At 63.5% G+C, this 2,500-nt stretch overlaps 1 pseudogene; it reads right to left on the bottom strand.

Annotated features, from left to right (window-relative positions):
- Positions 1-2,500, bottom strand: part of LOC126450198 (large subunit ribosomal RNA) — a 7,958-nt pseudogene that overhangs the window by 3,517 nt on the left and 1,941 nt on the right.

Below are 2,500 nucleotides of genomic sequence, written 5' to 3'. Positions count from 1 at the left end.
CCGCGCCAACACCGAGCAGACCGTAATGGGGCGAAAGTCAGCGGGGGATGTTGGTGCAGCCGTTTTGGGGAGAAGTGACGTCCGGGCGCGAAGCAGACGCTCGGGGAGGGCGCGGGCCAGGAGGAAGAGGTTCAAGAGTTTCACCAGGACTTCATGCGGCAGGCGCCGCAGCTCCGCTGGAGTCAGGCCGTCCGGCCCGGCTGCCGATCCCCTGGGCGGCAAGGCAGCAGCGACCTCCTCACGTGTGACCGGCCCCCATAGGCACTCAGGAGCGACAGGCTCCGAGTGCGGGAGAAGGCGGTCACGGATGAAGCCGGCGGTGGAGATCGGCTTCTTCGTGAAGAGGTCCGCCCAGAAGTCCAGCAGACCGGGGATGTCGGGTGGCGGCTGCAGCAGGGTGCCGTCCAGCAAGCCGCGCACGCAACGCGCACGCGACCTACGGAAGGCGTCCTGTGTCCGCGCGTATTCCCAGCGGCGCCGCTTGCGCTTCTGCAGCGGCGGGGCGGCAGGCGGCCGCTTGGATGGTTGGCGCGGCCGCTGTGTCCTGGTGATCGACCTCTCCCCCCTGGACCCGACCGACGCAAGGGCATCCGGGAGCATGCCCAGGATGACATCGGGCGGCGTGCCCCGCCCCAGACCAATGACTCGATCCAGGGCAGAGAAACGCTGGGCGGAAGCAGGTAGCCCCGCCAGATGCTCCCAGATGGCGGCGTCAGTCGGCCCCTCCGGCGGCGGCCCGGTGGTGTCGGCCGCGAAGTCCTCGGCTGCGTCGACGGGCGGCGCAGCGGCCTCGCCCGCGTCAGGCAGCGAGCTCGCTGCTCCACGGCGGGACGCCGGCTCTTCACCCCGACCGATCTCAAGTGCCTCCATGAATTGGCGGACAAGCTGCTTGTGGGCAGCTTGCCGCCGTCGGCACTTGATTGCCTCAAGCGTTCGGTCGGGGAACATCCTGGTAAGTTCTTGATTTACAAAGAAGAACCGGGCGTCCCTCTCCAGGAACAGTTCGGCCTCTGCCTTGGCGAGCGACAGGACTTCTTCCTCCGTCCACCTCGCGCGATGCCTCTCCGTCACGATCTCAGCGTTGGCGGCCGCAGGGTGTTGGCGGCGGCGATGGACCCCGAGACCGTTCTTCGTGGTAAAAGTGCGGTGGCACTCACTGCAAGCAAAGGGAGCTACACAAACTATCGCATTTTCGTTACGGCCGGTTGGCCGGATAGGTGCTGGGGTAGCTGGGGTGGCACCTTCAGCGGAAGGGCCACCATCTCTTGTTTCTTGTCGGCTGCCCCCAACTATAAAGGGATAATGCGAGGGGGGGCTGGTAACCCCCCCCAAGCCCCTGGTGCGGTCTTCCACTCTGCAAAAAAATCAGCGGGCCCACGAGAAGGGGAGAAGACCGCAGGAGAGGAGAGGCTAAGAGGGCTAGGCCCATGTATTGCGCATCACTCTCCCTGTAACTATAACCCAAGGAAGGCACCTCGCAGCAGCAGCACGACTACATCAAGACCGCACTTCGAAAAGCCAAGTCCGGATGCAGCCACACCGCCGCCACTTGGCCACCTTAAGAGAGTCATAGTTACTCCCGCCGTTTACCCGCGCTTGCTTGAATTTCTTCACGTTGACATTCAGAGCACTGGGCAGAAATCACATTGCGTCAACACCCGCTAGGGCCATCGCAATGCTTTGTTTTAATTAGACAGTCGGATTCCCCCAGTCCGTGCCAGTTCTGAGTTGATCGTTGAATGGCGGCCGAAGAGAATCCGCGCACCCGCGCGCCCCCGGAGGAGCACGCTAAGGCGGACGCGGCCTCGCAGCAAGGAAGATCCGTGGGAGGCCAAGGCACGGGACCGAGCTCGGATCCTGCACGCAGGTTGAAGCACCGGGGCGCGAACGCCGCGCAGGCGCGCGCATCCTGCACCGCCGGCCAGCACGAGGCCAACCAACGGCGAGAGCAGACCACGCCCGCGCTAAACGCCCGCACTTACCGGCACCCCTACGGCACTCACCTCGCCCAGGCCCGGCACGTTAGCGCTGACCCACTTCCCGACCAAGCCCGACACGCCCCGATCCTCAGAGCCAATCCTTATCCCGAAGTTACGGATCCAATTTGCCGACTTCCCTTACCTACATTATTCTATCGACTAGAGGCTCTTCACCTTGGAGACCTGCTGCGGATATGGGTACGAACCGGCGCGACACCTCCACGTGGCCCTCTCCCGGATTTTCAAGGTCCGAGGGGAAGATCGGGACACCGCCGCAACTGCGGTGCTCTTCGCGTTCCAAACCCTATCTCCCTGCTAGAGGATTCCAGGGAACTCGAACGCTCATGCAGAAAAGAAAACTCTTCCCCGATCTCCCGACGGCGTCTCCGGGTCCTTTTGGGTTACCCCGACGAGCATCTCTAAAAGAGGGGCCCGACTTGTATCGGTTCCGCTGCCGGGTTCCGGAATAGGAACCGGATTCCCTTTCGCCCAACGGGGGCCAGCACAAAGTGCATCATGCT

This window comes from Schistocerca serialis, unplaced genomic scaffold (assembly GCF_023864345.2).
Source record: "Schistocerca serialis cubense isolate TAMUIC-IGC-003099 unplaced genomic scaffold, iqSchSeri2.2 HiC_scaffold_731, whole genome shotgun sequence".
Classification (NCBI taxonomy): domain Eukaryota; kingdom Metazoa; phylum Arthropoda; class Insecta; order Orthoptera; family Acrididae; genus Schistocerca; species Schistocerca serialis.
This window is presented reverse-complemented; position numbering and strand designations above follow the sequence as displayed.